This window comes from Gopherus flavomarginatus, chromosome 8 (genome assembly GCF_025201925.1).
Source record: "Gopherus flavomarginatus isolate rGopFla2 chromosome 8, rGopFla2.mat.asm, whole genome shotgun sequence".
Taxonomy (NCBI): Eukaryota; Metazoa; Chordata; order Testudines; family Testudinidae; genus Gopherus; species Gopherus flavomarginatus.
In genome coordinates, this window is record NC_066624.1 from 64,754,744 (window position 1) to 64,781,299 (window position 26,556).

Consider the following 26,556-nt stretch of genomic DNA (forward strand, 5'->3'; position numbering starts at 1 on the left):
TGCAGCCAAATGCTTGTATTTGTTGTGTATATTAGTATTGGAGAGAGATCCCCTTATTCCTTGGGGGCAGACAAGGAATTCCCCTGCCATGGTCAAATACACCCTCCCCATTCCCCCCAGCAACCGTGAGTGAAATTAACAAGGATGCCAGAAACCACTCCTAACCCCGAGGCCTGAACCACTCAGGGAACAGCTGAGTTTAAACTATTCTTATGCAGGGAGCAGGCTTCTCCCCACCTTAACTAGTCTCCTTTTCTTACTGGTCCTCCCTACCGACCCGTACCTGCTTACTTTCACCTCTGTCTACAGATGAGGACTTGAGCCTTACGAGATCACACACTGACCAGGCCTGGCTTCCTCCTCACAAGTCCTTCACTGTGCTGCATCAGACTGTGGAGGCTGGGAGGGTAAATAGCGAGTATTTTAGCCACTAGCAATGGGATTCCCTCAGAAGACTCACAAATGCAGAGAACATCCCTAAACCCAACCCCACAGACCAGTGTTCAGATTTCCTTGCTTCAGACAGAGGGCAGCCCAGGCCTCATCTCCAGCCTACAGCAGTGCACACTGTCACCCTTTACGAGGAGTCAGTATAGACCTATGGTCTAATGCTTGTCCAAGGCAGGGGGAAGCCCAATCCCGTGCAGTAAGGAGAGTAGGCACTATTACAAAGAACTAGCTGCATTTCCTGCTAGGAGTCATCTCAGCTAACGAATTTGGGTTCAGAGTCTACTAGGTGAGGAGTGTGAGAGGAGAGAGTACAGTGGAAAAGACTAGCTGTCAGGGTTGCTCAAACAGGCTGAGAGCACAGCCTGTTCCTTTAGAGACAGCACACTGGACTTGTGACACACCTCACAGTTTATATAAGGGGAGCAGTGAGATCCCAAAACTTCTAACCAATGAGCTGCCTCCACGAGTGCCTGTGGGGCACCTAACCCTTTAATTTGTTCCAGTGTACAAGAATGCAGAAACATATTCTCATCTTCACTTCACTACTGCAGAGAACTTCATGCAGAAGCCAATGGAGTTATACTTGATTTATACCAACGTAAACTGAGAACAGAGTCTTGGGAAGAGTCAACAGGTTTTGGAAGGAGGTTCTCAAAAGAGCACTTTCAGACCTTTCAGATTATTAATATACTCTAACAAATGCCTTAATAGACATATATATATGCACGTGGTCACTACAAGGCACAGTTAGCAGCGTTTGAGTGCCTTATCTGTGTGTTTGCACACCTCAATGTGTTTGGATTTTTAAGTTAAGGTTAAACTCTAAATTCCTGGGTTTGTAATACTTATTTTGGGAATAATTACACCATTGCTTAATAATTTTACTGCTAGATCTCAAATACATACTCTCAATCTTAACTCTAGCTTAACTTTTTTTTTTTTAATTTATTTTTTTGTCTTGAGAGACTGGGTGGGTGGACCAACTTGTTGGTGACAGAGACAAGCTTTCGAGCTTACACAGAGCTCTTCTTCAGGTCTGGGAAAGGAACTCCCAGCATCACAGCAAAATACAAAGTGGAACAGACTGTTTAACATAAATAGTTCGCACACGTTGTAAGGAACTATATAAAGTAGAGTGGCCCATTAACAGCTCTGCAGTCATAAGACAAAAAAAGGGAGGTAGGGGTTAGTGGTTTACAGATTGTTGTAGTAAGCCATAAATACAGTTTGTCTGGTTCAGTCCATGATTTTTGGTGTCTAGCAAAGTAATGAATTTAGACTCCGAGGCTCATCTTTTCAAAGTGTTATGCAGGTTTCCTTTGAGGATGAGGAATGATAGGTCAGATATAGGAGTGATCACTTTGTGAAACGTGTTCATGCATAGGTAGGTGATGCTGTTTTTATCTTTTATCATTTGCCTATGAAAGTTCATTCACGAGATTGTCTGCTTTTACCACACAGTTATTGGTGTATTATGTGCACTGGATGAGGTATACCATATGTAATAAGCCTGTGTAGAATCCACAGCTCTTAAAAGTTGTGTTGTGGGAGGTGTTGATTATTCTATCACTGAAGATAGGTCTGCAGATTTTGCATCTGTTCTGGCAGGGTCTGGTGCCACTCTGAGGTGGTGCATCCTGGTCTGTGGAGAGCTTGTTTCTGATGATGAGTTTAGAGAGGCTGGGGGAGAGGGGTTGTTTGAAGGTCAGAACAAGAGGTGTTCAGGAAAGATTTATTTCACGACGGGGTCCCCACTGAGTTTGGGTTGTAGTTGTTTGAGGATACCCTGTACGGGAACCGCGTGGGCTGGTAAGTGACAACTAGGGGTGTGCAGTCAGCATGGGTTTTATTTCTGTATTGAAGGAGGTTCTTCTGAGGTATTTCGGCTGTCTGTTCCATGATGTGATCTCCTTCTCTGGTGGAGTGTCCTTGTTTGGTGAAGGCGGTTTTAAATGTGTTATGGTGTATATCCTGAACTTTTCCTCAGAGCACATTCTGTCGTATCCGAGTGCCTGGATGTAGATAACAGATTTCATGGTGTGTTTTGGGTGGTTACTAAAATCTTGAAGGTAGAGGTGGAGGTCCATGGGTTTCTTGTATATGATTGTCTGTAGGGTTACATTGTTGAAGCTGCTTTTGGTGTCCAGGAAGTTGATGCTCGTGCGGGAGTGTTCCAGAAAGAGTTTAATGGACAGGTGGTGGTTGTTGAAGTTGTGGTAGAAATCTATGAGGGAGTTTAAGCCATATATTCAGAGGATGAAAATATCATTGATATCTCTCAGGCATTTCATTTATTTTGTGGTGCATCTGTCCAGAAATTATTTTTCTTCAAGGTGGCCTAAGAAGAAGTTGGCATATTGGTAAGCCAACTTAGTAACGATGGCTGGTCCCATGGTTTGGACAAAGTGTTTGTCATTGGAGGTAAAATTGTTATGGGTGAGGATGAAGTGGATGAGTTTGGCTATGTGTTTGGGGTGGATATCTGAGGGTTGTCCACTGTCTTGTAAATATATTTGAGGCAGGCAGCTATGCAGTCATTGTGGTATACAGGGTAGTGAAATCCATGATGTGAAGATGATGTTCAGAAGGAGGTTGTTAATATTGTGGAGTTTGTGGAGGAAGTCAGTTGTGTCCTGGAGGAAGTGGCGAGTGGTTCAGTAAGAGTGCCGTGGCCAAATATGATGGGTCTGCCTAGATTCCCCTGTTTTTGTATCTTGGAAAGCCTGTAGAAGATCCCTGGGGTGAGTTCATACACAACCCTTTCAACAGATGAGCCTGGGAGCTTAAATTGCTAGACACTAAAAATCATGGTCCGAATACAGACACTGGATTTATGGCTTATTACAACAGGTGGATATTTTGATTGACATAACAGTCTACAGAGACCTTTGGCAGGAGGAGAAGATGGGTATGTAATGTGACCTTGTCACTGCAGAAGGTAGTGTAAGGTGGGTCAGCCATGACCAGTCCAATTTTTCCTACCCTGCTGACCAAGGTGATGGCTATTAGGAATGAGATCTTGAGGGAGGAATGAAGGAATGAGCAGGGGACCATAGGTTTGAAAGGAGTATTTTTTAAGGCATTCAGGACAAAGTCAAGATCCCATTGGGGTGTGGGGTTCCAGACATGAGGAAACAAGTTAGATAGACCCTTAAAGAATCTGGTCATGCTAGGGTGAGCAAAAATTGAGAAACCCTTGACAGGCAAATGGAAAGCCATGATAGCTGCCAGGTGCACCCTGAAAGAGCTCATAGATAGACCTTATATTTTTAATTCCGGCAGGTAATAAAGGATCCTTGAGAGAGGATTTTCAGAAGTGAACATGGAGTGACGAGAACACCAGAAAAGGAAATGTTTCCACTTCCGCAGGTAAGTCTTACATGTGAAAGGCTTCCAACTATTCAAAAGTATAGACTGGATCTCAACAGACCAGTGTAATTCTAAATTAGAGAATTGAGGAGCCAGGCTACTATGAGGTCCAGAGACATAAGGTTGGGGTGGCTCATGGTGCTCAAGTTGCGTGTCGGGGGTCTGATCTGAGCAGGAGGTGTCAAGGTATCAAAACAGAAAGGTGGGATAAATTTAAGTACCACATTTGTCTGTGCCGAGATGGGGCTATTAAGATGACCCTTGCTTCCTCCTGCTTCTGTCTGATTAATGTCCTGAGGATTACAAGAGTTGGTGGGTAGGCACAGAAGAGAATATAGGGCCAGGAAACTAGAAGGGTATCTCATAAAAAGTTAAGTATCAGGGGGTAGCCATGTTAGTCTGAATCTGTAAAAAGCGACAAAGAGTCCTTTGGCACCTTATGGACTAACAGGCGTATTGGAGCATAAGCTTTCGTGGGTGAATGCATCTGACAAAGTGAGTATTCATCCACAAAAGCTTATGCTCCAATACGTCTGTTAGTCTATAACGGGGTAGGCAACCTATGGCATCCGAGCTGATTTTCAGTGGCACTCTCATTGCCCTGGTCCTGGCCACCAGTCCAGGGCCTCTGCATTTTAATTTAATTTTAAATGAAGCTTCTTAAACATTTTTTAAAATCTTATTTACTTTACATACAACAATAGTTTAGTTATATATTATTGACTTATAGAAAGAGACCTTCTAAAAACATTAAAATGTATGACTGGCACGCGAAACCTTAAATTAGCGTGAATAAATGAAGACTCAGCACACCACTTCTGAAAGGTTGCCGAACCCTGGTCTATAAGGTGCCACAGGACTTTTTGTCCCTTTCATAAAAAGTTGTGGCCACATCCCCTTTTAAGTAGAACATTTGTTATTGGTCGGGGTTGCAGGGAGGTCTGTTAAGGGGAGGCCCCAGGCTTTCAGGATCCTGTGGAAGATCAGGTAATTGAGCTCCCACTCATAATCCTGATGGAAGTTTCTGCTCGGGGCATCTATCGTCATGCTCTGGAGGCCTGATAGGTAAATCACAGAAATCTATGTGGCGCGCCACACACCAATTCTATAGTTTTAGCAATTCTGTGAATAAGGACTAAGATCCTGCTTCCCCTTGTTGATTTATACAGTACTTTACCACCCTTCTATCATTAATTCTCACATGAAAAAGGACTGACATGCAAACAAACTGCTCTTAGATCTAAAATGTTGATGTGAAGCACCGTTTCTTGTGGAGACCATTTGCCATGTGCTGTGGAACTTTGTAATTCCCCAGCCTAAGAGGGAGGCATCCATTGTAATGATTCATACTGTTGGCAGGCATGAGAATGGTGCTCCCATACAGATCTTCAAGGGTCTTCCCACCACGTGAGGTACTCAAGCACCCATGGACGTATGAAAACTCATTAGGCCAGGCTGTGTTTGTTCAGTGTATATAGGATTTTGAGCCAAGCTGGAAGACATTGGAGATGTACTCTCACGTGTTGTATCACAAATGTCAAAGCTGACAAATGACCTACAATTTAGAAGCAAGTTATTCCTGATGTCAGGGGACTCAGCTGTAGGATGGTGATAGACTAGATATGGCAGAAAACCTGTCCTCTGGTAGGTAGGTTCTGGCAGTCCAGGAGTCCAGCATAGTTCCAATGAAATCTATCCTCTGAATGGGTGTTCAGGTGGACTTTTTCAGGTTCATATGAAGGCCCAAAGATTGGAACAAGGTTAGGGCCTGGATGGTTGCCGATTGAACCCCTGTTACAGAACGTCCCTTGAGAAGCTAATCATTCAGTCAGGAAGACTGCAATACTGTTTCGATGCAGGTAAGCTCCAACTACTGCGAGGACCTTTGTAAAAACTCATAGGGCCGTGGGAAGCCCAAAGGGGAGGATGCAGTATTGTCTGTGTTCTGAGCAGACAACAAAGCACAGAAATTGTTTGTAGGAGGGAAGTATAGTGACATGAAAATACACATCTTAGAGGTTGGGCTCAGTAACCAATTCCCCCATTTAGGGATGGGATTATGGCAGCCAGTGTCACGATCATAAAATGCTGTGCATGGTGTTCAGGTTCCTGAGATCCAGAATCAGTTGCCAACCACTGTTTCTTTTGGGAACCAAAAAATAATATGAAATAAAACCCTCTTTCTTTAAATTCTGAGGGAACTGGCTCTGTCATCCGCAGATGCAGAAAGGATTGAACCATTTACTTTAAAAAAATCCCTGTGAGAGGGATCCCTGAAGAGGGAAGGACGACAAGCGATAGATTGAAAGTATATAGAGTATCCAGTAGTGACCACCTCTAAAATCTACTTGTTTGTGGTAATAAGCTAACAAACAGATAGAAATCAAGATAGGCGATCCCAGAAGGAAGGGTAAAGGAGGAGTACATGCAGCAGACTCATGAGAGGGAATTTTGTGAGGCCAAATAGACTGTCAAAATGGTCGTTTGGAGGCCAGGTAGGGGTCTCTGTTGGACATGATCTCTCTTTTGAGACCTGGATCTCTTTTTGGGAGGTTCTGCAAGGCTGGAATAGGTGTGATCCAGATGGTACTGGAATGGCCAGGATCTTTGTGCTGTCTGGGATTTACTAAGAAACTTCTTTGTTCCAGGTCCATAAATCCTGAGCAACCTAAGGTTGCCCTTGAGGGCGCACAGTGAGCTGTCACTGTCACCACTGAACAGCTGCAGCCTTTCAAAGGGGAGGGCTTCTATTTGTACTTCTCTCGCGAGGCCAAAAGACTGGTGGCAAGATGCTCATTGCACAGCCACAGCACCATTGAGAACAGCCTGTAAGGAAGCTCTGGTGATTAGTTAGCCTTCAGAAAAGAGGGCTTGGTATTGTGGAAAATCATCAATAAAATGAGTAAATTTTGCAGTTACTGAAATCATGTTTTGTCATCAGAGCCTGATAAATTTATTACTTGAAACTGAAGAGCAGCAGAGTAATAGCTCTTCCTGCCAAGGAGGTCTAAGTGTTTTGCCTCCCCATCCGAAAGTGTGGATCTTGAGTATGTCTTGCTGCTTCTCTTGTTGACTGCAAGCACTACAACAGAGCTGGATGTGGGGTAAGAAATATTCCAGCCTTTTGGCTGATGTGTATATTTTGTCTGTCCATTTACAAGTAGGTACAAGAGTGTCAGGGGTCTGCCACAAATTATGGGCTAGAGACAAAAGTGCTTCAATAATAGGCAACACTAATTCACGTTGAGGGGTGATGTGAATAATATCCACACAAAAATGCCTGAGCAGCCCCCCATATTCTTGCCGCAGGGCATGAGGATGAGTGGGGTACATGTGTGGGTCAAATAGGCACTGATACCAGAAATCTCCAATCAAAGATGCAGGTGCACCTGAAGTGGTGAACCTACAGGGAAAACTCGAAAAAATAATCATGCACTACGCTGTAAGTTCTGCTAACGTACGTTTTACTGTTTTATTTCATGAAGTAATACAACCTAGTGACAGCTAATGTAGAAAAAGCTGAAATATTCAATGCTTTTTTTGCCTCAGTCTTCACAGATAAGGTCAGCTCCCACACTGCTGTCCTGGGCAACAGTATGGGGAGGAGGTGAGCAGCCCTCAGTGCTGAAAGAACAGGTTAAGGACTATTTAGAAAAGCTGGACATGCACAAGTCCATGGGTCCAGATGTAATGCATCCAAGGGTGCTGAGGGAATTAGCTGATGAGACTGCAGAGCCATTGGCCATTATCTCTGAAAACTCATGGCGAACGAGGGAGGTCCCAGACGATTGCAAATATAGTGCCATCTTTAAAAAGGAGAAAAAGAATCCAGGGAACTACAGATCAGTCAGCCTCACCTCAGTCCCTGGAAAAATCATAGAGCAGGTCCTCGAGGAAACCATTTGAAGCACTTGGAGGAGAGGAAAGTGATCAGGAACAGTCAACATGGATTCACCAAAGGCAAGTCATGCCTGACTAACCTGATTGCCTTCTATGATGAGATAACTGACTCTGTGGATATGGGGAAAGCAGTGGACGTGATATAACTTGACTTTAGCAAAGCTTTTGATATGGTCTCCCACAGTATTCTTGCCAGCAAGTTTAAAAGATATGGATTGGATGAATGACAAAAGCTGGCTAGATTGTCGGTCTCAATGGGTAGTGATCAACAGCTCAATGTGTAGCTGGCAGCAGGATCAAGCTGAGTGCCCCAGGGGACAATCCTGCGGCTGGTTTTGTTCAACATCTTTATTAATAATCTGGATGATGGGATGGATTGCATCCTCCGGAAGTTTGCAGATGACACTAAACTGAGGGGAGTGGTAGATATACTGGAGGGTAAGAATAGGGTCCAGAGTGACCTAGACAAATTGGAGGATTGGGCCAAAAGAAATCTGATGAGGTTCAACAAGGACAAATGCAGAGCCCTGCACTTTGGACAGAAGAATCCCACGCACTGCTACAGGCTGGGGACCAACTGGCTAAGCAGCAGTTCTGCAGAAATTATCTGGGGATTACAGTGGATGAGAAGCTGGATATGAGTCAGCAGGGTTCCCTTGTTGCCAAGAAGGCTAACGGCATATTGGGCTGCATTAGTAGGAGCACTGCCAGCAGATTGAGGAAAGTGATTATTCCCCTCTATTCGGCACTGGTGAGGCCACATCTGGAGTATGCGTCCAGATTTGGGGTCCCCACTACAGAAAGGATGCAGCAACCTCGGTTCGTATCCGAGTCAAGGCATCGCTTCGACAGCGATATCACAGCATGTGGGCCCTGCCACCTTTTTTGGGGGGACGGATATCTCAGTGGTTTGAGCATTGGCCTGCTAAACCCAGAGTTGTGAGTTCAACCCTTGAGGGTGCCATTTAGGGATCTAGGGCAAAAATCTGTCTGGGGATTGGTCCTGCTTTGAGCAGGGGGTTGGACTAGATGACCTCCTGAGGTCCCTTCCAACCCTGATATCCTATGATGTGGACAAATTGAAGAGAGTCCAGCGGAGGGCAACGATTAGGGGATTGGGGCACATGACTTATGAGGAGAGGCCGGGGAACTGGGCTTGTTTAGTCTACAAAAGGGAGGCTGGGTGGATTTGATAGCAGCCTTCAACTACCTGAAAGGGAGTTCTAAAGAGCATGCAGCTCAGCTGTTCTCAGTGGTGACAGATGACAGAACAAGGAACAATGGTCTCAAGTTGCAGTGGGGGAGGGCTAGGTTGGATATTAGGAAACACTATTTCACTAGGAGGGTGGTGAAGCACTGGCATGGGTTACCTAGGGAGGTGGTGGAATCTCCATCCTTAGAGGTTTTTAAGGCCCAGCTTGACAAAGCCCTGGCTGGAATCATTTAGTTGGTGTTGGACTAGATGACCCGCTGAGGTCTCTTCCAACCCTAATCTTCTACGATTCTATTAATATAACCAAGATTTTTTTTTTTGAAAGAGTGAAAGGAGTTCTCTATTAAAACACAGATGGAGAAAAGGACAAACAAAAGCTAATTTTTCTTAGCCCCTGTATCCTATCCAGCTGAAGTCGATACATACACATGGAAAAATTCTAGAATGCAATTTTAAACTTCTATAGATTCATCATTTCTAACACCAGAAGAAACCATTGTGATCATCTAGACTGACCTCCCACATAGCACAAGCCAAAGAACTTCACCACTCTAATTTCTACAGCATGGTTTTTAGAAAAACATCCAAACCTATTTTAATTCTACACTTATTATTTCAACACAGGCAAGGACATTATAAAAAAAAATCTATATTATGATTTAACTTGATAGTAATCCTTCAATGCTCAGAGATCTGATCTCACAGACCAAAATAATGCTGTGACACTCTGGATCTCAAAGCAGCAACCTGGAACCCCCATATTTACCACTGTCATATAATTATGAAATGTTTCATACAAAGTATGCCTTGTGAGGTATCATTTAAAAAGTCTTGATCTGTTGAACATTAATATCCTGTTGGAGTATATGTGTTAGCATTGTAAGCGAGGTTATGAAGTTTTGCTATATGTGTGTTACTGAAATATGTTATGAGGTTAGGAACATCCACATGCAGTCTTTCAGGTACAACAATGGAGTAGCCAGGTAGGCTGATGGCCCTTTGAAGGGAATCCACTCTCCCAATGACTATCTCAGAAACAGCACATAGACAGTGGAGAATGCCTGACCAATGGGGGTATACCCCCATATCACAAGCACAGATCTTTCCAGCAAGCTGGAAGACACTATAAAAGAGGGTCAGTGATATCATGACTTGGCCTCACTCCCCCAACTCAACACCTGGAAGAAACATATAGAGGACTGTGCCAGGGTCAGGCCACACTGCTACAGGAGAGTGCAGGAAGGAAGGTATTAGCCTTAGGATAAGCAGGTCCCTTTTCCCTGGTAATTGAGCAGGGGTTACTCTAGGTTAATTAGGAACCATGGAGCCAATTAAGAACCTGCCAGAATGGGTTAAAAGTCTTCTCCCCAGCCAGTCAACAGGGGAAATAGGCATTGTGACAGTGAAGGTGAGGTGTTGGACAGCTGAGTGGTGCGGAAGCTGACAAGGACCACGGGAGAACCCCACAGGTAGAGAGACTGGGGAGAAACTCTAGCCTAAACTGGAGCTAAGGACCCTTCCAAAGACCTGAAGAAAAGGACCCCGCCAGAGACCCGGGGCTCCCACTCCCGCAGCAGGAGGGTCGGGCAGAACTCTGTCAAAGCGAAGTGGGGACAATAAGCCAAGGGGCATGGGGAAATAACCCAGGGAAGCTAGCAGCTTTCCTGGGAACTGGCAGTGTGAGGCTGTTACTTGTAGGGTCCCTGGGTTGGGGCCCAGAGCCCCCCCACACCCTCTTTTCCTCTCACTGGATGTCCACCGATGAGGCCAGAAGCCCCAGTGAAGCAGTGAGGGCCTAGCAGGCTCAGAAACAGGAAGACCACTTGGGGACAGAATTTCCCCACCCACTATAAACAGGTGGGGAGGGGGAATTCTGAGAGACGAGACGGTATCCTGACCCACGACTAGAAGGAAGCATGGGACCCACTGAGATGAAGAAGCCCTGCTACAGGACAAAGACTTTGAAATAGGAAGGATGGTCCCTGGCTGGAAAAGAGTCCTATCCTGTGTACTGAAGATATGTGACCTGTTTGTACCATCTATAAGGGTGAGACATTGCTTGATTCAAATCCTGTTTAGTTTATAAAACTCAGATTGCCAATTTACTTGTATTTCTTAGGTAACCAACTTTGATCTCTACACCTGCAACTTATAATCACTTAAAATCTTTCTGTACTTAAGAAATCTGTTTTACTGTTTTAGGTAAATTATGTGTTTTGGTTGAAGTGTTTGGGAAATCTCAGCTGTTTACAAAGGCTAGTTTGTCTCCTTTCCACATCAGGTGTGAGGGGGGTAGGCGGACTAGGTAATGAATTTAAGACTGTTTAGGCTTCTGAACAGGGCAACACGGTACAGTTCTGGGATGCAAAGCTGGGAGGAACTGGCTGAAGCTTCTATATTGGTGGTTCATGAGTGGCTGGGAGAAGCATTCATGTAATTCAGTTGCTTATGTTTCTCCCTGTGGATGTCTGTGTAAGTGCACTACCTGCCAGAGGTTTATAGCTTGCCAACAGCATCACAGTGTGAGAGGGTACCCAGGTTGGTGGGACAGAGGGGTCAACGGTCCCACAATCCAGGTTGCATCCCGTGAACTCCAGCATACCCTTCACACCATTTTCCCCTAATTTTCATTAATATCAATTCATTATTTAGAAGTAAAACTTAAAATTGACTGATCCCAGTTTTACCAGTGTTATTCTTTATATCTTCACACAAAAATAAACTTAATGAGATGAGCTTTCTCTAACTCTTCACAGAATGCCAATAAGGCATCAGTGTGTGCATTAGCAATCTATTGTAGCAGAGTCAAAGGCCAAATGTACCCGAGGGAAGTACACCTATCACATTTAATGCATACCCTGCCTTGGCTCATTACTGTCAGAGTGGCTCATTATACATTTTACAAGTTTGTGGCCATTTATGCAATGTATCCTTCCAGCATAAAAAGTAGTTCCAGTTAAAAGGGTAAAAAGGGTACACAGTAGAGAAAAGAGGAGGAGGAAAGTTAAGAAATATATTCATCACACTGGAGGGAAGAGTGTTTATTTTCAACTCCACTTCCACACACACAAAAAACCCCACACCCACAGTTCCCAGATGTATTTAGACTCTTCTCACTGCCCCCAGAAAGCAAACTGCACTTTCAGCTGCAGACTATTTGGATTCTTTTATATATAAAAACACTAGATATGCAACTACTAGTTCACAGTAATGCTGGGCTGGAAGGGCATTATGAATGGGGTGCCACAAGGATTTGTTCTGGGTCTGGTTCTCTTCAATATCTTCATCAGTGATTTAGATAAAGGCATAGAGAGTACACTTATAAAGATTGCAGACAATACCAAGCTGGGAAGGACTGCAAGTGCTTTGAAGGATAGGGGATTAAAATTAAAAATGATCTGGACAAACTGGAGAAATGGTCTAAAGTAAATAGGATGAAATTCAATAAGAACAAATGCAAAGTACTCCACTTAGGAAGGAACAATCAGTTGCACACATACAAAATGGGAAATGACAGCCTAGAAATGATTACTGCGGAAAGGGATCTGGATGACATAGGGGATCACAAGCTAAATATGACTCAACAGTGTAACAAAAAAAGCAAACATCGTTCTGGGATGTATTAGCAGGAGTATTGTAAGCAAGATACAAGGAGTAATTCTGCCGCTCTACTCCGCGCTGATCAGGCCTCAACTGGAGTACTGTGTCCAGTTCTGGGCATCACATTTCAGGAAAGATGTGGACAAATTGGAGAAAGTCCAGAGAAGAGGGGGGGAAATGATTAAAGGCCTAGAAAACATGACCTATGAGGGAAGATTGAAAAAATTGGGTTTGTTTAGTCTGGAGAAGACCAAGAAGGGGACATGATAACAGTTTTCAAGTATATAAAAGGTTGTTACAAGGAGGATGGAATAAAAATGTTTTTCTTAAACTCTGAGGATAAGACAAGAAGCAATGGGCTTAAATTGCAGCAAGGGAGGTTTTAGGCTGGACATTAGAAAAAACTTCTTAAGTGTCAGGGTGATTAAGCACTGGAATAAATTGCCTAGGGAGGTCGTAGAATCTCCATCATTGGGGATTTTTAAGAGCAGGTTGGACAAACACCTGTCAGGGATGGTCCAGATAATACTTAGTCCTGCTCTCTCGAGGTCCCTTCCAGTTCTATGATTCTATGTTGTACTTGGACTCTAAGCTCTTTGGGGCACGGAGTGGTCTTTTGTTACGTACAGTGTTTAACACAATGCAGTCCTGATCCTCAGCTGAGGTCTCTAGGGCCACGTCCAGACTAGGGTATTAAAATCGATTTTAGATACGCAACTTCAGCTACGTGAATAACGTAGCTGAAGTCGAATTTCTAAAATCGAGGTACTCACCCGTCCAGACGGCGCGGCATCGATGTCCGCGGCTCTCCTTGTCGATTCCGGAACTCCGTTCGGGTTGATGGAGTTCCGGAATCGATGTAAGCGCGCTCGGGGATCGATACATCGCGTCCAGACTAGACGCGATATATCGATCCCCGAGCAATCGATTTTAACCCGCCGATGCCGCGGGTTAGTCTGGACGTGGGCTAGGTGTTGCCTTAATAGAAATAAATAGTCCAAATGTAGTATTATAGTATAGCTGCCAATTTAGTTTTTAGACCAGAAATTAAATTTAAAACTAGCTAAATAGGCCATAAACAGCTGATGAAAGAGAGTGGATAGTAAACAACTGACACTTAACTCCTTCAGCTCCTCTATTCTCCCCATAATTACTCTTAACTCCTCCCCCCATCATCACACAAAGACTGCTTATTAATTTTGCCTTCTATTAATATTTCATCCCATGTATGTAACATAAGGCCAGGGACTGGGTGTTCATTTCAATGATCATGCCACGGCTGTGCACAGCTAAGGTATCGTCAAATGGCAGAACTAGCCAATCAGAACATGACTTTGGACAAAGCTCAACAAAACTTGTGTAGGCTGCAGTTTATGCAAAGGTAGCTTAGAGCTCCCAAAGAGGCAGCCACCTCAGTGCCAGTCTGCTCCTCTACATAAATTAGATCAGCCTGGGAGGTACTCTAGTTCACCAGCCATTCTGTAAGTTTATGTCTACACTTGGAGCTGGGGGTGTGATTCTCAGCTCATGCAGACATTCCCATGCTTGCTTTCGAGGTAGTGCGCTAAAAGTGGTAGTATACTCGGTAGCATAGACAGTGGCACTGGCTAGCCATCCCAAACACATGCCCACAGGTACATATTCGAGGTAGCCAACCCATGATACCACAGCTGCACTATTATTTTTAGCCCACTAGCTCTATGAGCACTAGTGCAAATATTGCTATTTAAATTGGGAATCACACCCCTGGCTCCAAGTGTAGACATACCTTAAGATTAACATGTTATTCTAATTCCTGTTTCTATTCCGACGGCCCCATGTTCAATTCATACCTTTTTTCCTTTAAAAAGACTATATTAGTACTTCATTTCCATAGCATCACAGTCAATAGAAGAAAAAAAGGGGGGACATTCTGGTTCCCTAATTACACAGAGGATGGCACATTCTCTTAGAATTTAAACTGTATTGGTGAGCTACAAAAATAAAATACATCAAACTTTTTCCAGAACTTTCTGTTTGGTATCTGCTTTTTTACATCATTCAAAATTTAAAATTTTAATGGGCTTAGTTTATAAACTTCCATTTATGGTTACAGAAAAGAATAGAAAAAGGCAAATAAACTCTTAAAATCTATGTTAAAAATCAAAACCACCCTAACCATTCACCACTTCTCCTGGGTTTTCCACACACGAGATAAAACATAATAAATCATGACGACACTTTAGCTTCCAGGAATTTGAGCGTAGATATTAAAACACCAACAACATATCTTAAACTCTTAAGACTGCATAAATCTTCAATACAAGATAGAAAATAAACAATTTTAGTATTCCATGTATACAACTAGCCCACCTGAGTTTTCAACAAAGGATTTCCCCCATGCATTATGAGATCCAATTGAAATATTCCTCTGAAAAACCCTGGAAGCCACTTTGTGCCAGTCCAGTCTTCCAGCTTGAGTTATAGCAGCCATTAGGCTGCTCTAATTTGCATTGGCTGCCCACAACAGCCTGAGATCACCACTACAAGGTAGTTGTAGCCATTTTCTTTTATTTGGCCACACCACTGCACCAAGCAAGGATCCCCAAATTTATTTTTATTTACATAATAACTAAAAAGATACCTATCCAGGGTTCTATACACGCTAACACAGTGTTTCTCAAATGCCATCACCAGGGGCTTTTCTTGGGGCCACATCCTCCTGGGTTGTGACTGGGGAGGGAAGGGGAGCAGTGGCCGCTTCCCCAAGGCCACCAGCAGGGGTTGGGCCCTATCCACCTCTGGAGACACAAACACTGGTTAATTCTCCACTTTCCGTGGGTGGCCGGTGGGGTCGGCCGTGGGTCTTTGGGCTCTGGGCCCAGGCTCTCCATTCACGCCATAGCCCCTAGGCCCTGCAGCCTCCCTGTCCATCTCCCCATCCAGGGTTTAATTTGTCCCAGGGCTTGCCGAGGCTGAGTAAGTCTGCTGAAAAGTGATATTAACAAACATACAAATATCACAGCAGCAGACTTACTAGCTAGCAAATTAAAAAAAATATTACATTATATATCTCAAAAAAGCAAAAGAAACAACAACAAAAACAGAAAAACAAGCAAAGCACCTTATTTGTGTTTCTATTCTATTTAGGTCCAGTAAAGAATACAGACACTGTACATTATTTTTATTACTGAGTCTGAAAAAACCCTACATAAATAAATTACAATGATTTGGACATGTATATGTGCATATTTCTTTTTGTCTCCTAAAATTAAGTAAGTATTTTAGGAAAAATTGTCAGCACAGCAACCAGCAAGAGTTGGTGGCTGCACACTGAGGCCACCAAAAAATTTGTTCTGAGAACCCCCGTGCTAACACACCATTAATTACACAGTTACATCTCAGCAGCATCAAATGATCAGTTCAGCCAGCCACCTACAGTAACTCCTTCCCATCCCATACTCAGAGCCTTTACCCAAAACCCTTTCAAACAGATGTCTTTTGTAGCATGCCAGGTCACCAAATTCAGGCCATTTTGAACAAGGCGGCAAGCAAATTCCAGGATCTCAGAGCCCTCACAGAGAACAGCCTACCAGCTGCCCCTTCTCTTTTATAACAAGGGAGATTCAGCTCGAGAGCCTCTGCTGACCACAGCCATGACAGCTTGGCACAGGGTGAGAGGTGATCCCAGGCCAGTTAGAACTTTACAGATCTTAGCGAATATTTTAAACTCTACTCAGAGACCAACTGGCAGCCAGTGTCAAACCCAGAGTGCTGGGGTCATGCGTTCCCTATGAGATGCCCCATTCAGTAAGTTAGCCACCTCTATCTGCACCAGCTTTAGTCCCTGAATGGTTTTAAAGACTCGCTCCATGTGCAGTACATTGCAACAGTCTAATCTTGAGGTGACAAAGATATGGATAACAGAGGCAATGCCCACATGCAAAAGGAAAGGTCACTGCCTCCTCTCCGGATGCAGCTGGTACGAAGCTGACTAGGCTTTTGCTGTAACATGATGGTCAGACAGTAGCAGGGGGTCTAGAATCACCCCTAAATTCCAAACCCTAGTGACTAATGGCAGATGCACTACCTCAGTCAAAGGGACTGATATTACTTCTACCATCTCCCACAGCTACTTCACCCACCCACCACCTCTCTCCTCTCGTTTGAGTTGAGCCTCTGCCAGTTCACACTCATGCATGCCCTAATCTCAGCTAGACACTGGCTGAGGAGCTGAACTGTATCAGCCAAGTTGGGTATGAACAGCATGTTGAAAACACCACATCTCATGGCTTTTTACTAGTCCTCGCTACACGTTGAACAAAAGAGTGACCAAATGGCACCCTGAAGCACCCAACACTTCAGATATTCAGGAAGAGGTGCAATCAGACAACTATCCACAGAGATCTCTTCTAAAGAGGCTGTTATTGTTCCCCTGCTTTGTCAATTTTACGTCTGCCTATTTCTTATTGATTTTCAGTTTAACTCAATTTTCTAGATATCTATTAATTCAAACCTTTTCATTTTTAAGCCCCTGCCTGTTTATGGAACAATACACTTAAGCATTGACTATTATATTGTATCGTGACTTCAATGGGACTATGCATGTGTTTAAAGTACAGTGCACATCTGCAGGAGCAGGGTCTTAGACTGCCTATAAACTGAAACATTTTTAAAAATTGATACCCACCCACCAGCCCATAGGCATAGCCCAATTCCTTGAGAGTTTGGGCCTTTCTTGCAGTCTGAATAGAGGGAATTCTTAAAACACCATACCACACAAAAATAAGGCACATACCTCCTCTATCTAATAAGCCTCCAAGGCCTGACAGCTATTCAGTTAGTTTATTTAAAGTTTGGTCCAAGTAGTTATCTTTATTGGCTAATTATTTAACACTCTGCTGTAAAGTGGGGACAGGTAAAATCTCTGCAGATTCCACCACATGCTCCTCAAGCTGCTCCAACTTCCTTGTTTGAGACACTGAGATGTTCTGAATTTAGAAGGAACACATATGTACATATGTTGTCGTCCCATGCAGTTCACTCAAGGCACTAAGATTAAAACTAAATTCTAAGCTCAAGACATTTTTATACTTCAATTATCTAGTGATGTTGAGTGCTGTGTTCTATAGCAAATTTCCCTACACTTCATATACATTTCTCCAAGTCACCTACTGTATCTTTTGAAATATAAATGTCTCACTAATCAGAAACGCCATGCAGTATTTTTATTTCTCAGAAGAAGATGGAGGAGAGGGGAATCTCAATGCCAAATACAAACAGCAATATTATTATACTGAATTCCCTGATCAGTGAGTCTAGTTTTTTCTATTTCTCCCTTTCAGTAGTAAAATCTCTACTCCTGTGGGAATTCTGCACTACTGTGCACATGCATAATTAATAAGCCATGCATATTTTTAATTTTTTGTGCAAAAAAGCTGCTGCTGAAACATGCTGCAGTTCCGCCTTTTGCCCACCAGAGGGCACTGTGGTAGAAGAACAGTAGCCACTCCCAGCAGAAAATCACTTCTGCAGTTCCACCTTTTACTCACCAGAGGGCATTGTGTCAATAGAACAAAGCAGCAGCTCCCAGCCAGCCAGGGAAGAGAAAGATCCTGCTTTCTTTGCAGTGCCTGTCAGGCCAGGTCAGGAGAGAGGGGCGATGGGGAGACAGCCAGCATGAGGTGCTGGGGGGTCAAACAGGGGCTGGGGCTGAATGGGAGTGAAGGGGCAGGGCCACAGGGGAGAGGGAGGGAGGGGGTGCAGAGCTCCATAGGGACAGAGAATGGCTAAGTGGGGCACAGACACATGGGGAAAGGGGGAGGAGGTACAGGGACACAGCGGCTGAGTGGGAGCACAGAGACACAGAGGGAGGAGGTACAGGGACAGAGGGTGGCTGGGTGGGGCACTGAGACATGTGGATGTGGAGCAGGTACAGAGCCACATAGGGACAGGGGAAGTGGGTATCTGAGTGGAGGGAAGGGACATGTGGACAGGTGGGTGCAAGGACACATGGGGTGCAGGAACACATGGGGACAGGGGAAGATGCGTCTTCCACTCTTCCAGTGGACAGATGGAAGATACTCTCCCCTGTATCATACAATAAATTGCTTAGTGTTCTGAAAGGTTTAAACTGCAGTTCCACTCAGAAAAGTAACTTAAAGAGTTAATGTGGGGTTCCACATTTCTCAACCATTTCCATTCCAAGTTTGCTCAGCTTACACATAAGAGATTCCCCCTATCCCTCTCGAACAGCCAGCACAGCAAATTCAACCTGGCATCTGAAAGAGGAGCTGGATTTTCTCTCTCTCTCATGTATCATCAATAATAAATATTTCAGTGACTAGATTATGCCCTCATTTACACTGGTACAACCCCATTAGTCTTCTGTTGTAATGCAGAAGTCCAGGGTCAGTTTGCTGTTCAGGTTAAGATTTAGAGTTCCAGAGATGGTAGAGAATAAATGAAAAAAAATAATGAACATGGTATCCTATAATATTTTTAAATAATCATTTTTCAGAGAAGAACAATTTAGTAACCTCAAGTGGAGAAGGATCAGACAATATGAATATTAATATTCAGAGGACAGGCCTTGTATGCAGGAGACCTACTGCTGATGGGCCACAGATAGATAAGAGCATTAAGACTGTCAGACCAATAAAGAGAATGAAATTGTCAAAACTCTCCCTCAGTTTCTCCATAAGACTAGCAGAATTTGTTTTTGTGGAGACCAACAGTACAAATCTTGAGCTAGCCAAGTGAACTGTGATGGGTCAAGAGGCAAAAACATGGGACTGTCCGAGAACATTAGAGCAAAGGTGAACATGTTTTGGGGGCATGGGTTTATAGAAATGAATGAAGCCAATAAAGAGATCCAATTCAAACAACGTGAAACTCTACTCTCTTTGGAAGCTGATTATAGGTATTGGAGTTTACCTGTTACAACACTGCTTGAAAAGGTTACATTGAGTAAAAGCATCTGATTCATTCACTTACGTATCTATGTATTTCTTTAACTTTAGAGGGATTTCAAGAATACAATCTTACCTGTGCCAAGGTCTGACTCACATCACAAGAGTTCACGCACAATAGTTGACCCAAGTAGCACTATGATCACTAGAACTGTGGGTGGTAGCAAAAGGATGGAAAGCTTTTCCATATCTCCTCTAACAAATTATCAGGTGCTGAGCACTTCCTCCCACTGAACAGCTTCAGAATCTCATGCTTTTGAGATCATACAGCACCTCTCCTCCTCTCTCCTATTCCAAGAACTTCCACCTTTCCTTAAGAACCAACAGGATACTAAACGGACATTCCACCATCTCACAGAAAAGTAATCACTTGAGGTGGAATTAATCAAAGAGTTAAAACTCAAGTTTATCTCAAACCTGTCTTTGCAAAGACCCTTTTAAAGATTATAAAATCTTAAGGATCCATTAAAATAACACAATCAACAAAAATAACTTTATTCAATTAGAAAGGAAAGCAATTATCATGTGCTGCAGAGGTTTGGGGGTGGAGGGAGTGAGGTTTTTATGTTTGTTTTTTGGGGGTATTTATTAAGATTTGATGGAATGCTGAAAATGTTCCACCCTCACTGATTTTAACTGTGATTAAAAATACTAGTCATTCTTTAAGGCTGAAAATAGTTTTCCTTCTGTTCCACTTCAACTCACAAAGTTCTCGAATAGTAGAGATTTTCCATTGACCAACTGTACACTGGCTTTTCTCGGCTATTTGCAGTAGGCTTCAGCAGTGCTGTTTCTGAAGATCTTGTGTGGTTTTTGTGACTTCCAAAACAATAACATTCAGCTCTACACTATACACTATGAACTCCAGCTCATCATCAAAAACTGGGGATGAGAATACATGTAGGGCAGAAAAGTTTCAGCAGCCACAGATGAAGAATGTTGTGCGCAGGCACTAATAGAGCAAACATCTAGGAGAAACCACTGAAGACACTGATGTCCTTGTTCACTCAATCTTCAGTCTATAATATCCCTGGTAAGTCCATCACTGCAAGATAAGAAAGGCAGGAAGCCCAACAGCAAATTCTTGCAACGTAATCGCCCCTGGCTACCATTCCTGAGCCCATGCCTACGCTTTGGACTCAATTGTTTCAACTTCCTACTTAGTTTCTTGAGTTCTTTCCCCAAATGGGCATGTAGAATCTCATTTTCTCAGGTTTATTTCTGCACCTTCGTGGTCAGTATACTGATGAGCACCTCATCCTCATATGGCAGTGATGGTGTCCAGGAAATCAAACACATCTACATAGAATAGTAGCCTGTCCCGGTTGAGGATGGCGTTCTTGATATATTCCAGGAACTTCCATGCCTGAAAAACAGATGAATAAGGACAATTATTGATACACAGTAGTTTCTAGACAGCTGACAGAGATTCAGCACGGAGAATTTGACAATATGCTACAGAATGAGCACACAAAAATATAAGACAACACAATTGCCGCACAACGTACGGGTTGGTTGATGGACAGGGAAACTCAGCAAGGAAGACATATAGCTCACATTTTCCTTCTCTTTTACAACTTGTGAGGAGGGTTCCGGGTCCTGACTAAACCCACCCAACAAGCACAGACTTGAATGAGGCAGTTTTAATCTGTATACAACTGGAAACTGCAACCATGTTCTGGTCTCAAAATAGATCAACATCAAGGAATTAGCTAAAGCAATGAGACTACATAAAATATACATTGTGACTGAACTAAGGCCAATAACCAGGTCTTACCCTCAGACTTCCAATCCCAGTGTTCATGATACATTTTCTCCTCTTCCAGCACTCCAAGATTTCCTGGACTGGGTTTCCAACAATGGCCCTGATTTTGTTCTATTCTCTCAGCTACATTTTCATTTTACTTTGCTTTCTTTTGACTTTTTTTGTCCCATCTCAAAGTCATCACAACATCTCCAATGCTCTTGAAAGAAGAGGAAATCTAGGAAGAGAAATGGTGAAACTTAGTTGTTAATAAATGGTGGAACATTTGTAGTATTCCATCATGCCCCAGAAGCAAGCATGTGGAACACAACACAGAGAATAGTGGTTCAAATTACAGTACCTCCTATCTTGAGAACTTTTACTTCAAATCACTGCCTGTCATCTCTTGGACATTTGTGGTGAAGTATTACTTTGGCACCTTCCTCAACTTCACCCTTCCGATGTCTTGTTTCCATAAATTCCATGATTACGCTGTCTTCACTAAGGAACTGAAGAGCCTTCATGTCTCACTGGATGATCTGTGACTGCTCCATCTTGACATGCTGCATGATCTGTGACTGCTCCATCTTGACATGCTGCAATTAGTTCACAATGGAATGCCAGCTGGTACTGCCAAGAAACTGACTTTGTCCCCCACTTGTGAGTCAAGCAGCCTTTTAACACTATTGGAACAATTGGGAGTAGCAAGGCTTGACCACTAATTGGTGGCTCTTGGCTCACAAGCTGTTTAAAAGATTACTTAAAAAGAGCTGTACACCAAATTTCATAAAAAGATGAGGAATTTTATCAGCTGTAACTTGGTCAAGATTAGTTGAAAGTTTAGCACTATTCTCTAAGAGATGCCACACACAGGAACACACTACTTGCTGGGATGGGCATCCAAATTTCTTGTTCCAGTCCTTTGAGATATTTGTCATTGGACGTTTGTGCAATGGATAAGAGGAGATCTCCAAGGAAATGCATATGGTGAATACAGAGAAATGGTACTATAAAAAGGAAGTCTGGGTCTAGTTTTGTTCTTTTTCTTTATCTTGAAGTGATATTCAAAAAGAGAAGTGATTTTGAAGAAGATTGTGAGCTTCACCTAAGATCAATGAATACATGGAGAAATTTGAGGTGGGCATAACCCCCAGAAACGTTAACTGAATTGATCAAAAGAACAGCTGGTGCTACAGAAAGACACAGTGATGTCGAATGTAATAACAAAGCACAAGTACTGAAATTAAATGTATGAAAAAGTATGAAGTACAATACAATAATGTAAAAACTGTAACAGAATGAATATTCTTTTAATACACATTGCCCTTTGCTTCAGGAGGTCCTAAGTACTAACAGTTGCAACAAACAAAGCCCTAGAATGGCTTGAAAGCAACATGAAGTTCAACTACATGATCTTCACAGATGAGAAAACAGCCAAAATCACTACTACACTACATCTGATTTAACACATCCTCAGACATCAGCATGTGAAGCCACTGCCATGTTTAGAGAGCCACATCTGGATGCAATTTTAAGAGCAGGAAAGGCCCAGCAGTTATTTTTGAAAGTATTATATGAGCTTCCTGATGCCCTATAAACCCTATTAAGAGTTGGAACCTGTGCACTTAACTTATCCTTTACTATATTCAGGTATCACTAATCAGTACTACTTTTTAAAACAGGAAAATAAGGAATGTAGGGTGCCATAAAACTTTCAGCATCAGAGATTTTTCCAAGGTGAGGAAAAATATTCTCTCTCAATGGTAAAAGGTCATGGAGCAATATTTTGGCATAAGAGTTGTACAAACAAATCCAATTACATGTTTTACAGGGTTTTTGCAGACAGTTACCCAAAAGCATAACGTAGTCAGAGAATTCACTGAATCACAGGGAATTAACTGAGTGGCACCAATTGAATCTTTGACACACCAAAGGAAAGCCTATGAAGAAAAAAGGATTTCTAGTGTGATCAAGTATTTTTAGAGAAAAACTCTGCCTGCAAAGATATGCAATACAGAGATCACCTTCAGAAAGTTCCCAGGATGGTTGAAAGGCCAGGAGCAGCCAACAAAACATAGCCAGACATATGCTAATGTTCTTTATAGGTACCAACACTAATTTCCTGGGTTCTGCCTGCCCCCCCGCCCCCAAACTTACCTCTTGTATTAAGAGTAAAAAGAAATTTCCTAAAACATAGCTTTCTGCCATTTATACATGGGTTTGTTAGATTTTGCTCTTGCTTTTCTCAATAGTGAGGCAGATTAGACTTTTTTCTGGTTTTGTCTTCTAGTTGTTAAAACAATAAATATAGATTCAAAATCTATTGCGTAGAAGAAAAGCTGCACATGTGACTAATTAAATACCAAAGGCCATGTTCTCTAGCAGAGCTTCCCATTATTGCAGTCCCATAACCGTATATTAGCGGAGGCTATAATTCTGTAAAATTTTTGTCAAGTTAAGAAAAACATTTGAGGCCAGAAGGGACCATTAGATCACCTAGTCCAGGGGTGGGCAAACTTTTTGAGCTGAGAGCCACATCTGGGTGGGGAAAATGTATGCAGGGCTGGGGCAGGGGGTTGGGGTGCGGGAGGGAGTGTGAGGTGCAGGGAGTGTGAGGTGCAGGAAGCGGCTCAGGGCAAGGGATTGGGACAGAGAAGGGGTGCAGGGTACAGGCAGGGGGCTTAGGGCAGGGGATTGCGGTGCAGGAGGGGTGTGAGGTGCAGGCAGGGGGCTTAGGGCAGGGAGTTGGGGGGCAGGGGACAGCAGGGGTTCGGGCTCCAGCCTGGCACCGCTTACCTAAAGTGGCTCCGGGGTAGCAGCAGCACGCACTGGGGCCAGAGCAGGCTCCCTGCATGCTTGCCCTGTCCCTGGCCCCGCGCCGCTCCAGGAAGCACTGCAGCCCCTGGGGGGAAAGGGGGTGGAGGGCTCCGCACGCACTGCCCTTGATGCGCCTCTAGATACCTCCCCTGAAGCTCCCATTGGCCGCGTTTCCCTGTTCCTGGCCAATGGGAGCTGCAGCAGGCAGTGCCTGGAAGCAAGGGCAACGCACAGAACCCTCTGCCCCTCCACCCGGGGGCTGCAGGGACATGGTGCCAGTCGCTTCTGAGAGCAGCGCGGGGTCCATGGCAGGCAATCCTGCGGGCCAGATCCAAAGCCCTGAGGGGCCAGATCCAGCCTGCAGGCAGTAGTTTGTCCACCCCTGACCTAGTCTGACCTCCCAACATAGACCCAAGAATTTATGAGGTTGTAAATTGAGGTTCTTCAAGATGTCTCTTAGGCCTGGTCTACACTGGGTGGGAGGTCAGGGGAGGATTGATCTAAGATATGCAATTCAGCTATGAGAATAGCGTAGCTGAAGTCGACGTATCTTAGATGGACTTAGAATCACTTACTTCGCATCCTCACGGCGCGGGATCAACGGCCGCCACTCCCCCATCAACTTTGCTTCTGCCTCGCGCCAAGCTGGAATTCAGCAGTTGATGGGAGAGCGATCGGGGATCGATCTATTGCATCTACACTACACGCAATAAATCGATCCCGATAGATCGATCACTACCCCATGTCACACCTATGGCTACTGAGCCACTTTGTGGTGTCTTGCTTCAGAACAGTCTTCTAGCAATGTAAGCTAACTCACTCTTGCATCCTCCACCCCTCCCCTAGGGAAAACTAACGTTCTGAGGGCAAGGCTATAGAGGGGGTGAAGCACCCTTACCACCTCAGTTCCTTCCACCACAAAGCCAGATACACTGAACAAAGACCCAGACAGAGGAAGGCAGGTGGGAAGCATATGTATGCATCTTGAAGAACCTCAGTTACAAGTAAGAAACCTTCACTTCGAGTGGCTCTGCATAGTTCCACTTACAGGATAGCCTGCTAAGCAGTGCTGAAAACTGAACTGAAGGCAGGAACAGAATCCTAATTGAATACGGAATGCAGCATCACTTTACCAAAACCAGATTCTGTCTGAGAGGCCAGGTCCAAAACACTATGCTTTAGCAAACGTGTGCTCTGAAGTCCAAGTTGCAGCTCTGCAAATTTCAGCAATTGGTACATGCCTAAGACAAGCAAAGGAAGTAGCCACAAGCTCTACTGGAATATGGTTGAATCAAAGCAGGTACAAGAACTTTTGCTAGCATATAACATTCAGCAATATGTTGTTTAATCCATCAAAATGCAGTTTGGGAAGAAACCATATGCAGTAACTCCTCACTTAACATTGTATTTATGTTCCTGAAAAATGCAACTTGAAGTGAAACAATGTTAAACGAATCCAATTTTCCCATAAGATTTAATGTAAATGCAGAGAGTTAGATTCCAAGGAAATTTTTTTTTGGGGGGGGGGGCAGACAAAAGGCATTATACTGTATACCGTACAGTACAGTACTGTGGTTGGGAAGTGCCCCAGCTTACCTGACATAGGCACAGCTCGCTGCAGGCAAGGACCCTAGGAAGCACCTTTGCAGTAGCAGCGGCAGCTTCCCCGGAGAACAGGCTTGGATTTTGCCGGGAATGCTCCAGGCCTGCCTCTTCCTGTCCCTGCTCCACTCCAGGCCCACCTCTTCCCACCCCCACTCCACCTCCTCTACGGAGAATGCCACATCCCTCCCTCCCCCCACACCCGCAAGTCCTAAGCGCCGCCAAACAGCTGGATACAGGGGAATCAGGTTTTCCCTTCATCCATGCTCAAAATCTGGTCCACTTTAAATGGTAACAGCTTCTAATGGACTGTTTTCTGGAGATAATTAGTACATCCTGCACAGGGCAAGAACACAACTACTCAAGAGCAGACAAACCTAAAGTCCTATCACCCACTCCATCAAGTGAAGAGACTTTGGGTCCAGGTGAAAGATCTTGCCCTCCTGCTGAAACAAGAAGTCTGGAGACAGAGCAAGATGCATAAAGATTCTCCCCGATAGTTGCAGGAGACCAGTAAACAGATGTTGACATGGCCAAGCTGGGACAACAAGAATCATCCTGACCTGGTGTAGCTCCTGGATGAATGGAAAGGGGGGAAAAGGCATACATCGTGCCCTTTCCCCAGAGTAGAAGGAATGCATCGGACAGAGACGGACAGTCCCTCTACACACTGGAACAGAAGAGAACAATTTTTGTTGGACCTCACTGCAAACAGGTCCACCTCTGGTCAACACCAGATGGAGACTATGCTCTGGATCAGTTAATCCTTTAGGGACCATTCATGCTTCTGAGAGCTGTCTGTGCTGAGAATCCCCAACTACATTGTTTTCCCTGTCAGATGCAGGGCCACAGGATAATCATCATGAAGGATACACCAATCCCATAGATTTATAGCCTGTGCACACAGGCAA

General features: G+C 43.9%; 2 protein-coding genes and 1 long non-coding RNA gene across 7 annotated transcripts in view; 1 reads left to right on the top strand and 2 right to left on the bottom strand.

The window, feature by feature from the left end:
• Positions 1–26,556, top strand: part of PPP2R3A (protein phosphatase 2 regulatory subunit B''alpha) — a 767,863-nt gene that overhangs the window by 487,076 nt on the left and 254,231 nt on the right. The gene's annotated exons all lie outside the window — the stretch shown is intronic.
• ARMC8 (armadillo repeat containing 8) overlaps positions 1–26,556 on the bottom strand; it is a 191,165-nt gene that overhangs the window by 125,035 nt on the left and 39,574 nt on the right. The gene's annotated exons all lie outside the window — the stretch shown is intronic.
• On the bottom strand, positions 20,470–21,788 carry LOC127057099 (uncharacterized). Its single transcript, XR_007776005.1, has 3 exons — positions 21,588–21,788; positions 21,260–21,464; positions 20,470–20,848 (listed from the first exon to the last, which is right to left on the bottom strand). It is a non-coding gene; the product is annotated as an uncharacterized LOC127057099 (long non-coding RNA).